Source organism: Tiliqua scincoides, chromosome 10 (assembly GCF_035046505.1).
Source record: "Tiliqua scincoides isolate rTilSci1 chromosome 10, rTilSci1.hap2, whole genome shotgun sequence".
NCBI lineage: Eukaryota > Metazoa > Chordata > Lepidosauria > Squamata > Scincidae > Tiliqua > Tiliqua scincoides.
In genome coordinates, this window is record NC_089830.1 from 21,542,137 (window position 1) to 21,555,457 (window position 13,321).

The window sequence follows — 13,321 nt, forward strand, 5'->3', positions numbered from 1 at the left end:
GTGAAGAAAAGGACAGGGAAAGGATAGCTGTCTTGCCCACATGTGGAGTGTAGGTGTTCCTTTGAGTACAACTGTTGAATGCGTGTAGATGAGAACAAGCTCCTGAAAGTCATCTCTGCCTCCTGGCATTCACCTGAAAGTCTGTGCGGGGGCAAGGCGTGAAATGACAGCCTCTTTGCACCTAACTGGAAACCATGATTTTCTAAATGATTTGCCATGATTTGGGGGTTGATCCACTGTGATGGCATGGTTGTCCACAGAAGAATGTTGTCAATGTGAAGGAGGTAAAGAACAGATGGTATTTATTTATTTATTTATCAAAGCAGAGCCTCAGAGCACTATCCTAACATTGCTGTGGGATTCCAGTTTATGTGATGTTCCACTGTAGCAGCCCAGACTGCTTGGATCTGTGCCTCCTCTTTAGGAGGCGCAGATCTGAGTAGACCCATTGGGGCTGCAGTGGCTCTCCCCAGGGTAAGAGGAAATGATTCCCTTTGCCTTGACCGAGCCACTTTCAGCCTTGACTTAAGAAAAGTCAAGTGGATGATAGTCAAGTTATTGCTGTCCAGTCAAGGTTATTTCCAGCATTTAGCTTGTCTGCTTTGGGAACAGCAGAAGCAATTCAGTGTTAGTTCACTATTTTATTAAATAACAATCTGTTCATTTAAGGAGGCCTGGTTGAGGGTTCTGGCACCATCAGTGGTCCAGCAGGAAGTGAACCTTGAAATGACTTTTCTGCTGGCGGCCCCCACCTTTTTAAAAAAGTCAACTCTCTGTAGGAGACTGACAACGTCCTTGCCAGGTTTTCTGCACTAACTGAAATTCCGCCCCCCCCCCCCAGGTGCAGTATCAGGTTTCCAGAGACCCTAATACAAAGGGTTGCACTGAGGCATGGATGACACCCTCCATGCCCTCCTGTGGGTACCAACACTGTCTAGTGATACTGAGCCTCAAAACTTTAAATGCAGCTGAATTAGGAACCAACATGGCTCTGCAATGAAAGTGGTCAGGGGTCTTCAGCTAAAGAAGGAACATTTCAAAGCGGAACAAATTGGGAAATACACCTTCCCATCTAAAAGACAAAATGGCTGCTGGACATATCTTGGGTGCACCAGGACCAGTGACATGGAACACCTGCAATCCTAGACACACTTCATCTGGGAGTAAGTGCTATTGAATTCAATGAAACTTACTTCTGAGTTTTCCAGACGTTTTCCAGACTCACAAAGAAAGTCTGGTCCAACAAGAAGCTGACAGAACATACCAAGATCCAGGTCTACAGAGCTTCCGTCCTGAGTACACTTCTGTACTGCAGCGAGTCATGGACTCTCCCCTCACAACAGGAGAGGAAACTGAACGCTTTCCACATGCGCTGCCTCCGGCGCGTTCTCGGCATCACCAGGCAGGACAAAGTTCCTAACAACACAGTCCTGGAACGTGCTGGAGTCCCTAGCATGTACGCACTTCTTAAACAGAGATGCCTGCGTTGGCTCGGTCATGTCGTGAGAATGGATGATGGCCAGATCCCAAAGGATCTCCTCTATGGAGAACTCGTGCAAGGAAAGCGCCCTACAGGTAGACCACAGCTGCGATACAAGGACATCTGCAAAAGGGATCTGAAGGCCTTAGGGATGGACCTCAACAAGTGGGAAACCCTGGCCTCTGAGCGGCCCGCTTGGAGGCAGGCTGTGCAGCATGGCCTTTCCCAGTTTGAAGAGACACTTGGCCAACAGTCTGAGGCAAAGAGGCAAAGAAGGAAGGCCCATAGCCAGGGAGACAGACCAGGGACAGACTGCACTTGCTCCCGGTGTGGAAGGGATTGTCACTCCCGGATTGGCCTTTTCAGCCACACTAGACACTGTGCCAGAACCACCTTTCAGAGCGCAATACCATAGTCTTTTGAGACTGAAGGTTGCCAATACAAATAATCAGTGCTTTTTTTTGTAAAAGAAAAGGTGCAGGAACTCACAACTTGTTAATCTTTTATTTATTTATTTTTAAACCATTTTTTATTGGAGAAATAAAATATTTTTTATGTGCTTCCCCCTAAAGATGAACTTACTTCTGAGTAGACATGCATAGAATTGGGCTGTCAATCTCCACATCCCCTTCCCCCTAGCTACTTCTTCTACAAAAATACTGTACAGGTGCACTTGTAGTGTGTAGTATGTAGTGTGGCACTATGAGGAGAGGAAACAGTGAATGGATTCCAAAAAATGGCTTATGTGAGTTCCATGTAGTAAAATTACTCTAAGCAACTGTGGGAGTAAGCACAAAAAAGGAATTCTTACATGAGAGGGGTCCTTAGGTGCACATAGAAACAGCTGTGTTTGCAAACAAGCGATTAAATATGGTTTAATTCAGGTATCAGAATACTCTGTGTCTTTGCTTGGCATGCAATTGTATGTTCTCTGCTGCCCTGAGCAGCTGCTGTGCATTGCTGGAGAGGAGCTGCAAATGCTGGCTGGCAGAGGGCATGCTTGTGGGGGAAGGATGAGGAGGATCTCTGGCAAGGCTGGACAGCACATTGTACACACTTAGAATCCCTTTTCACCTGCCCTTAGCATGTGAAAACGGATGCAGATATATATCTCTGCCAGGATTAAGAGCCCAATCCTAGGTATGTCTACTCTGAAGTAAGTCTCGTTCTAGTCAATGGAGCTTACTCCCAGGAAAGTGCCTAGGATTGCAGCCTAAGAGCCCAATCCTATGCATGTCTACTCAGAAGTCCACTTTAGTGATTGGGGCTTACTGTGGATAGGATGGCAGCCTCAGGGCCCAATCCTGTGCCTGTCTCCTCAGAAGTCAGTCCCATTAGAGTCAATGTGGCTTCCTCCCAGGAAAGTATGGAGAGGACTGCAGCCTCAGAGCCAAAGCCTATAGCTGTCTACTCAAAAGTCAGTCCCACTAGAGGCAGTGGGGCTTCCTCCCAGGAAAGTATGGAGAGGACTGCAGCCTCAGAGCCCCTCTTCTGCCTGTCTACTCAGGCTGCAAGGCTATGACACTTTCCTGGGAGTAAGCCCCATTGAACACAATGGAACTTACTTCTGAGTAGACATGCATAGGCTTGGGCTCTCAGGCTGCAAGGCTATGCACCTTTTCCCAGGAGCAAGCCCCATTGAGCACAATGAGACTTACTTCTGAGTAGACACCAGCCATCCCCTCCTCCTCCGCCAAGCCAGTACCTGGGCGTTTCATGGGTGCCGCAGCCCGTCTCCCTGGCTGGCTGTCTGTCCGTCTGTCCTCCTCCTCAGCATCGGCGCGTGTCCCCTGCGCCCTCCACCGGCTTGGAAGCTGCGCAGGGAAGCAGAGTGCGGGGGGAGGGGAGGCGGGCTGGCCTCAGGCGAGAGCTTGGAGATGGGGGCAGGAGGGGGTCATTGCGTGGTCAGGCAGGGGCCGGGCACCCGTCCACCCTGCACACCCAGCACCCACCCAGTGAATGCCTCTGTTTTGCTCCCCCCCGGAATGCCTCCGAAGGGGAGGGGCCCCTGCAAAAAGGTGCAGGAACTCCGTCCCCCCGCGTTCCATTAGAAAAAAAGCCCTGCAAATAATACTTCTGAGTAGACATGCGTAGAATGGAACTGTACCAGTATATGGGAGTTATTTTTCCCTCTCTCTGTAATCTGTTCTAGTCAGAGGCCAAAGAATAAATGTGTCCTTTTTTGGAGAAAGACCAAAAAAGGACAGTCAGGAAAGAGAAATACACGAGAATGTTAGAAGGGATTGCACAAGGACTTCCAAGGAAAGGGAAAAGGGTGAGGACCCTTGATTTTGAGAAAGGAGGACGGGGAGAAGCCGTACTGGTTTTTGCAACGGCTGAGTCACTGGGCTTGGCCCACAGAGGCAACTGCCACCCAGGAGGGCACCCAGTATAAATACAGCCATCCCTTTGCCATCATTTCCAAATCCGACTGAGTAGAGAATAAAGATCAAAAAAAGCCAACAATGAAGTTCTACATTGTGGCCGCTTTCCTCTTCATCTGCCTGCTCTCCCTGCAAGGCATTGCAGCTCAGGTCAGGGTAACAGGGTTTATTGCATGCTGGTGGGTGGTCAGGAGGCCCTTAGGAAGGGTCAGTGTAAGTGATTGCTAACTGAAACTGACATTGAATTGCACAGGAATTTGAAAGTTGATAACCTTTGAGATGTTTATTTCTCCCCATCAGGATTCCGTGTTGGAGGGACTTCTGTAGAAAAGTCCATATTGACAATGTACTTGGGGATCTGATTTCCCCCCCACATTCTGGTCCTCTGTTTCACTCTGTCCTGAGTTCTGGTTCTGAAGTTCATTGGGAGAAGAAAGATTTCTAAAAGAAAGAACTGGAGCGTGCACAATCTATATGTCAGACAGGAATCAGGGCTAATTGCAGGTGATGCTTGTCCTGATGTGAGGAGGAACAAAACTGCATCTCCTACAGTACTTCCTGGAAGCAGAGTCAGGAACCATGCAAGGATGAATGCTGGCAAACCTTGCAAGCCCTTGCCACTGACTTCCTCCTCCACATTTTTCTAAGAAGTCCAGACCCATCCACAATTGCTGCCACTTACATCTGCAGATTCAGGGTCAATACTGGGAAACTGAGTGGGCTATGAAGTTATCCACCTAAACTATTCTCCTTCTGCTCCTTTTCAGCAATTCCAAAACAGTGGAGGAATGGGCATCATGAACGCCAATGGGGTAAGTGCCAGAGCCCCTCTAGGTTTTGAGGTTGAGTGTTAACTGACCAATGTTCCTCTCTTCTCCTTTGGGTGGAAAAAATGGTCTCCCTTTCAAATGGGGGAAAGATTCCAGCAGACTTTGGTTCCTTCCCATCAGAAGGAAAGTCTTCCAGAGGACTTGGGTTTTGAAGGGAAAGGAAGCCCACCACAACTTAGATCTCTATTCCTGATGGTCTTGCCAGGGAATATTATCCCAACTTTGTAAAATTACAACTTTGCATGTGGGGATATATAATTTTTAACTGGAAGTGGGTGTAAAAGGAGAAGGGGGGAGAGCATAAGTCCTTGGTATGTTACTTATCACCTGTTAAATCCATTAACTGGATATAGTTGAGGTAATGAATAACTATTAATACTAATTAGATAATCATAAGAGCAACAGCCACAAACCTGGACACCACCTGATGCAGAGGAGTGCTAGTTCTCTGCCAGTCCAATCCTATGGAAGTTCTCTGTGCTAGTTCTAGTACCATTCCAGTTCTAGCTCTAGTTCTCCTAGTTCTAGTTCTAGTTCTGCATAGCATAACTATGTTCCAGTTACTGTGAACTATGTTCATAGTTCTAGTTATGCATAGTAGACATGCAGAGGAGTGCTAGTTCTCCGCCAGTCCAAACCTATGAAAAGTATTTTCTCAGGAGTAAGTCCTGTTGTAGGCAATGGGGCTTATTCCCAGGCAAGTGTGCATAGGATTGCAGCCTGCAGAGCCCAATTTCTCCCCCAATTGGCAGAGATTTTAGAAATGGGCTATGTCAGAATGCCAGATGCAAGGGAGGGCACCAGGATGAGGTCTCTTGTTATCTGGTGTGCTCCCTGGGGCATTTGGTGGGCTGCTGTGAGATACAGGAAGCTGGACTGGATGGGCCTATGGCCTGATCCAGTAGGGCTGTTCTTATGTTCTAAGATGAAACATTGAAGTTTCCATTCCTGCTGCTAAATTATTCTCTTTCTTTTCCAGGCTATCGGGAATGGCAATGGTAACATTGGAGGAGGAGCCAATAGCAACATCCACTATAGCGTGAGTGACCAGAAGGTCTTTGTATTTTGAGAATGATCATTAGCTGCTCCCTTCTCCATAGAAAAGAATCTGTTTTCACAACTGCTCAAAATAGTCCTAAGACTGTCTTTGTCCTTAGTGGGGATTTCCTGATGATTGTTCTGTATCAAATTTTAAATCATCTTACCCCACCTGAAATCTCAGTTCATTCTCTCTGTGCTTCAGCTAAACATCCCACATTTGTGGCCCTGGGCCTTGAAGTGTGTGGGTTACATGCGCATTAAATTAAGTCCGTAGTTTTAAAGTCCAAATTTGAGGTGATGCTTTTCAACTTTTGTTCTTCTCAGCGACAACCTGGGAAGAGGTCATAGCTGCCGGGATACAGCAATGGGATTTATGAGCTTGATTAGTGTGATGATCTTGGAACTGCGTGGGGGGAGGGGGAGAACGATCCAGGGATTGGGAGGAGAAGGACGTGGGGATGAGAAGCAAGGGTGATCCAGGTATTAATGGGGGAGGAAAGGACAATGTGGGGGAGTGATGCAGTGTCTGGTGACAGCAATGCATGATTGTCAAGTAGGAAATAATATTGAATGAAAAAATATGAATGAAAATGAATTTTTTTTTTTTTTTTTTTTTTTTGCTTTCATGTGCCTACTGCAAATGCACTTCTCCTCCTGGAGCTTGAAACATTTTAAGGTTCAAAATAAGTGTTTGAAGGTTCGCCTGCTCCTGTGTATGCTATTCATAGATTTGTCCCAACTGTGCACAAAGGGAATAATGCATTGTTGTTGCTTTGTATTGCAGGGTGGGAAGTGACCCCGGAGTCTCAGTGAGTATTTGAATCTGGTTCTTTGAATGTCACATTGAACTGTAGGATTTAATGGCACAGAGATTCTTAGAGATTCTAAGATCAATCCTATACCTCCCTTTGGAATACCCCCCCCCATTTCCTTAACAATATCAATTGTGGGATCAATTGATATCAATTGATCAATTGATCAATATCAATTGTGGGATGGGATCATTTCCTTAACAACAATCAATTGGGATTCGTTTTTTCTCAGTGGGATAAATTATTGGTTTCCAAACCCTTTAGCACAGGCATTTTCAACCACTGTGCCGTGGCACACTGGTGTGCCACGAGTGATTCACAGGTGTGCCGCAGGAATTTGGGGGAAGATTGTTTATTAGTAGGGTCAGTGGGGAAGTGAGCCCCAAGTTGTCAGCATGGTGTGCCTTGTCAATTGTCAAAAACCTGTTGGTGTGCCTTGGCCATTTTAGTGCCTTGTCAGTGTGCCATGAGATGAAAAAGGTTGAAAATGGCAGCTTTAGCACCAGACCCTCTTTTTAAAATGACACTCTCTTGGGACCCTCCTTGTTTCTTGAAGAAAAAATAAATCACATACCAGCTGCTCATGGCTTGGTTTTTATTCTTTTTGTTGCAAGGTATCTTCAGGGTTCAAGAACAAACTCAGCAGACTCAAATTGTGGTTCTCTCCAAGCTTTTATTCATTGCCAGCAATGGGCTTCTCTTGGTGGTTCAAAATGGGGAGCACAGAGAGCTGTGGTAACTCTGTGTCTCCAGCGAAAAAGCAACTTTCCAATGCATGTTTTAGTTTATATACCTCTAGTCTCTTTGTCTGGAAAATCTTACTATCATTGGCTAAAGAGCTGGTGATGTCAGAAATGGAACTTCTTTTTTGATTGGCCACAGGCTCCTAGCATTTGATTGGTTGTGCCATATATGGATAGTGCATTTGAATATCTCAGGTTACTTCATATACCATATTTGGAAAGGACCTCCCTCTGCATTGCTATCATATTTCAGAAAACAAGATCTTTAACATTCTGTAGGTGGCACTGTGCTTCTATCCTATTCAGAGCTTAACTGTTATATTTTCTTTATTTCTTTATTTATGCAACTTACACACTAGAGTTTAGACTCCTCTTATTTGTCTTGGGATACAGAGCTTTATTTTAATACTAAAAACTCCATATTTTGATTCTAAACAAAGTTATTAAGTTATCTTGGTTGAAGCTTGCTTTCTCTGATGATTTTCAGAATACAAGCTGTGTTTTTTTGGAATGTTTTCAACCTGGGCCCCTCTTGACATTCCTTAGATATCTTTTGCTAGTGGTTTCTGTCAATTTGATTAACCATTCTGGACTTACTATCTATTCTTTGGGTCTGCTCAGCGCCAGGAAAGTCTGAGCATTTTAGTTAATTGGCAGGTTTGAAATATTCTTTGCTGTTGTACAAATCTATGGTAAGGCCACACCTGGAGTATTGTGTCCAGTCCTGGTTGCCGCATCTCAAAAAAGACATAGTGGAAATGGAAATGGTGCAAAAGAGAGCAACTAAGATGATTAAGGGGCTGGGACACCTTCCTTATGAGGAAAGGCTACTGCGTTTGGGCCTCTTCAGCCTAGAAAAGAGACGCCTCATGGGGGACATGATTGAGACATACAAAATTATGCAGGGGATGGACAGAGTGGATAGGGAGATGCTCTTTACACTCTCACATAACACCAGAACCAAGGGACATCCACTAAAATTGAGTGTTGGGAGAGTTAGAACAGACAAAATAAAATATTTCTTTACTCAGCGTGTGGTTGGTCTGTGGAACTCCTTGCCACAGGATGTGGTGATGGTGTCTAGCCTAGACGCCTTTAAAAGGGGATTGGACAAGTTTCTGGAGGAAAAATCCATTACAGGTTACAAGCCACGATGTGTATGCGCAACCTCCTGATTTTAGAAATGGGCTATGTCAGATTGCCAGATGCAAGGGAGGGCACCAGGATGAGGTTTCTTGTTATCTGGTGTGCTCCATGGGGCATTTGGTGGGCCGCTGTGAGATACAGGAAGCTGGACTAGATGGGCCTGTGGCCTGATCCAGTGGGGCTGTTCTTATGTTCTTATGTTCTAATGTTCTTTGCTAGATAAGAACTGTGAGGAGTTACCCTCTTTTCTAACTCTTTAACTCTCTAACACCTTCCAGGTCTGTTCTTCTAGTTTACTTTGAGACACATTTGAAACTTAAATCCTTTCAAATTAGTTTCTCTTATTAATCTAACTAATTTTAACAAAACTAGAATCTACTCTTTTATTTATACTTTTAATTGTATTTTCTAACTTATTAGATCAGTGAAGAATCTAATATACTTGCTAACTTCTATGATCTAATTTTTGTCTGAGTCTGCAGAGTTTTGACATGCAATAAATTTTGATAGTTTGAAGTATTTCAGGGGAGCAGGCTTGCTTTAGCTGCATCTTTTTTCAAGGCTTATCTGAGGCAGACTTAAGTCTTTTCCAGTATCAAATCCATTTTTAATAGTACTAACATTGTTACTAACTTCTAAAGCAATAACTATTGCATAGAGATGAATGCCTGTTAACTGTGTAATTTTGTGACACTTTCTATGTGCTACTTTTACATAAACAACTTTAAACAGCTCTTTAAGTTCCTATTTTTGGTGCCAGAGAGCTTGTCTGAATTCAAACTGCTCCTTATTCAGAAGCTGACATTTAAATTCTAATCTATCATTCTTACTAATTAGCTTCTGTTTTTACAACTTTATTAGGCAATCTTTATTAGCTGTTGGTAGTAGGATCTGTAACACTATCCCTTTTTATTGCAGCTTTAGAGACCATAAAATGCTCTTTTTTGTTCTAAAGCACTGCTACACATGAGACAAATAACTGATTTAGCTATAACACCTATTAACTTTGGTTCTTAAAGAAAACTTATTTGTTACACTTTAAAATACTGGATTTTGTTTAAATCCTATTTTCCTTTGTCCACATGCAGCCTGACATTCTTCACTTTCTTTTGAAGCTGCCTCTCTCTCATTTATCACTTAATTAGCCTGACAGTTACTAACTCTTATCTTGATGTGTCAAATTGTTTTATTACTTGGGGCCTCTCATGCTATCCCAATTTTATTATCTCTGCCTTCACCCAGCTTGGACTCTGAACGGTCACACAGAGTTCATTTGATTCTCCTGTATTTCTTGCTCTCTATAACCAATTTAACATGGGACTTTGATATAATTTGACTTTAGAAGTAACCTAATATATTACTTATAGGCCTTTTCTTGCTACAAAGAATATTTCTTTATATTTAGATTGAGGCCATGTGTCTCAGCAAAACTGTTGGCCTGCCTTTGAGACAGAAACGAGATGGATCCAAAGCCCTCATTGCTTCTCATTGAACTGCTCAGGAAAATGGCTTCACAAACATTCATAGCCTGGCATCATTAGGCATTTGGTTGGCATAAGTTTGTTTTCGCCTTTCAAACATACATTTGAACAAACATCATAACATTTCATTGGCTTCACTGAACATGTATCCTTCTTGGTCTCTTAACCTAAGTTTGGTTTTACCCAGCCTGCCTCTTTTTTCCTATGTTGATAGAGCTGCTTTCTGGAGTGTTTGCTGAGATTCATCAGACTGGGACCATTCTGGTGGACTTGCATTCCCCTTTGCCTGGTCTTTGATAGGAGCTGAGGCACATTCACCGGCTCATGAAAAAATGTTCTCAGTTTCACTTTCCATAGGGGATAATATGTTTTCCTCATCAGTGATCTCCTTGTTAGTTTCATGACCTACCATCGATCAGTCAGGATCCACTGGCGAGCAGAGACCTGTAGTTTGGGAAACTGTGGGATAAATGAATCTTATATTTGCCATTACAGTCAAGGATGATGCACATCCATCCCTGAATATCCCTGTTCTGATTGCCTTAACCCCCCCCCCCCGCCATTTCAGTGTTTTCACTGACATATCATCCCTGGAATGCACGGGGCCATAATTGAGGATCATGCCTCTGAGCATGTGCTGAGTGTCTGTCCTGCACCACTGAGGGCCAGGTTCAACTTGGCCTAGCAAAGAGAGAGCTCACATTTACAGTGTGAATTGGTCCTGCAGCCCTGTGTGTATGTTGTGAACTGTTTTATGTGCCTGGAGATTCTTATCAATATTTCTTCTTTTACAGACCTGGACACCACCTGATTCAGCTGCGGAGATGCCTCCTACCCCTACCCCGCCCTTCGCTTATAGGCACCATTCTCCTGCCCTTCCCGCTATGACACTGTCTGCAGATGCTAACTTCTGTTCATTTCCCCCAAGTCCCCTTGGCTAATCAATAAACCTTGTGGCTTTGCAAAGCATCTTCTCTCTCTGTCACCCTCTGATCTAGCAGCTAAATTGAAAGGACCATTCCCAGTGGAGAGGCTATTGGGAACAGTTGCAAGTGCGCCCATTGGAAATGTTGCCCTCATTCTGTCAGAAAGAATTGGGATCAAGTTGCAATTTAAGGTTAACCATCGAACTCTGTGGTATGCCTACTGTGTCAATATGGCATGCAGGTTTTATTTACGTACCAAAGTTGTGTTGGGCCAATTCTCTCTAGGTCTTTCTCAGAGTGGCTGTGCACCCGAAGTACTTGCTAGGCAAGGCGACTTAAGGCCTAAGCTTCAATGAGCCTCTGAAGTCTCTTTCTGAGCCTGGTTTGGGAGAATTTTGCCTGCTTCCTCCCATCCAATTGGTGGGTCACTTTCAAAGCCCACATTTCTGCGCATGGGTCAAAGGACCAGCTGGCCGGACCCTCTGTGTGTGTTTCCCAGTGCCACCAAAATACTTATGCAAATATTTTATGACCTGTAAATGTTGCAAATGAACAATTTGCAATGAAGGTAGTTGCAGAGCTGTCATCGAGGTAAGAGAACAAGAGTTCCTTTACCAGGAGGTAAGCCCCAACAGCACGAATGGAACCTCTTTGACTTTGGAAAGCTCTTGGAGCTTTGACGGCTGTGGCAAATCTACATTGATCTGTGCCATAGGATTGAAGCTGGGATTAGGATATTGGCAGCACCAGAGCCACTGATCCAGCCTCCCCTCCTGGGACCTGATTGACTCCCCCCCCCTGCCACCCCCAGGACCAATGACATGGAAAGGCCTGCAATCCTATACACACTTGACTAGGAGTAAGTCCTATTGAATTCATTGAGACTTCTCAGTAGACATGTGTATAATTGAACTGTGCAAACATTTCTTACACTTACATGTTTTCACTCTATGTGATCTATTACTCGTGTGCACCCCAAAAAGCATGAGAGACAGAGGCTTGTTTTAACAGGGCCACTTTATTGAAACCGTACCACTTTTTTATTATACAAACACCTGCAGAAGGGAAACCTATCTCCAAACCCCTGTGTGGGCCACTACATCTGAGAGTGGTCTGTGTCCAACAAGTAATCCATGGGGGTCGCCAACCTGATTCAAGTTACCATCCATCAAAGAGCTTATCACGGTCAGCCCTGAAGGGTTGAGGCAGCTGGACTGCGCCGCTTCCCACAGACCAGCAAGCCTTGTGGTTGTCTTTGCATCCAGCCAGAGGGCTTGCCAGCCAACCTCCCCAAGCCAGGCAAGCAATGGGTGAGCAGTCCTGGCTCACCCACTGGCCTTGCTGACTTCAGGTTGGATGCCAAGTTGTCAACTCTTGCCTACTTGACCCTCACAACACCTGTCTACAGTGGCCAAAATAGAATGAAATAAATGAAGGTGAAACAAACCTAACCACACAACACCACACTACTCTGGGTAGGCCAAAAAAATGTCTGTCCTGGCCAAATTGTCCACCCTGGTTCATCCTGGTCAAAAATTTTGCTGTCAATCAACTTTTTGACAGTAAAAAATTCTGTCTCCCATGAAGGGCAGCCAGGTACTGTATGAATGGAGGGTGGGTGGGGGGATTACCCAGTGGAGTTGAACCGAGGTCCGGTAGCATGCCAGCCCAAAGCAAGCAGTCTGCCCAGCCCCCCAAAGCATCCCGCCCAATACGGAACCAACCTTTCCCGCTTCTGCCAAGCGTGCAGGGCAAAGAGTGGTTGGACATGATCAAGCACCACCAGCATTCTAGCAAGAGCACCAAGAATGAAAGTGCCTTCAAAAGCAAGTCCAAAAAAGGGCAAGAAGACAGGAGGGGGACATGCAAAACAGTCAGAAGGATTGCACCAAGGCTTCCAAGGAACCAAAAGAGGGAGAGGACCACTGATGATGTGGAAAGTGGACTGGGAAAAGCCAGCATTGTTTCTTTCAAAGCCTGAGTCACTGGGCTCAGCCCACAGAGGCAATCACTATCCAAAACAGCATCTAGCATAAAAAGTGTTGCCGGTGTTCCAAAACTCAGCCCTATGAAGAAAAGGGGAGAAGATCAAAGGAACCCAAAAATGAAGTTATACATTGTGGCTGTTTTCCTCCTCATCTGCCTGGTCTACCTGCAGAACACCTGTGCTCTTCTCAGGGTAAGTAGGACCTTGACTTCTTGTATGGTGGTGGCCTAGGCAGCCACAGAGAGGATGGTGTTGCAAAAGTTCATGAATGTTGATAACAGTTATTGAGTCCCGTCCTGATTAACTAGTTCCATCCAGTGGCCTTGGTGCTAAGGAGCCCTGCTAGAGCTGCCAAGTCTATGAAGACTTTATTAGGGGCCATGAAATGAGCTGAGCACCCGCCCTCGTTTCTGGTCCGGATGAGGCAGGTCTATGAAAATAGTAGATCAGTGCATATTTTATGCCTTTTTTCACATTTCTACACAACCCTT